This window comes from Triticum dicoccoides, chromosome 2A (assembly GCF_002162155.2).
Source record: "Triticum dicoccoides isolate Atlit2015 ecotype Zavitan chromosome 2A, WEW_v2.0, whole genome shotgun sequence".
NCBI lineage: Eukaryota > Viridiplantae > Streptophyta > Magnoliopsida > Poales > Poaceae > Triticum > Triticum dicoccoides.
In genome coordinates, this window is record NC_041382.1 from 185,942,717 (window position 1) to 185,943,351 (window position 635).

Here is a 635-nt window from a genome sequence, read left to right on the forward strand (position 1 = left end):
GGGAGAGGGGAGCTATTCATGGAGCGATTGAGCAACATCAGTCAGTTGTACTTACTTTAAGTTCTGACCCTGAGCATAACCTGCTAGAAACGAGCAAAAACTTTTGGTATGCAGGGCACGGTCTCTTCATTATCGGGTTATTTTTCAGTACATGAACTTGCTGCGCTGTCATGCAAAAGGATTTGCATTGATGCTAATCATGGTTTAATGGAACTGCAATCGAGAAGGACCATTGTGTATTGTGATCATAGTGGCTGGCTAGCTGGACAAGGTTGTTTCGTCGTCACTGGTTGACATCACCGATTTCCTTGTCAGGTCAATTGCCATGGTACATTTGGTGAGCATATGAGACCGAAAATACTGGGTTTGTGTTGAACTCTTCTTTTTTGTTGGGACAAGGGCCTTAGTTTGTTTGGAATCGGAGAAAACTATCTGATCAATGGTTGTTCTTGGGCATCACAGTTTAAGATATTACTTTTCTGGATTTTGAAAAGGTTGCAGCTAACACGATGGTGAGAGCTGATCTTTCCATCAGTTAGAAGTTGCATTGTTTTTTACCTCTTCCCCTGTCAGGTCAATTACCATGGTACATCTGGTGAGAATCTGGGTTCATGCTCGGGAATTAAACTTCTTAC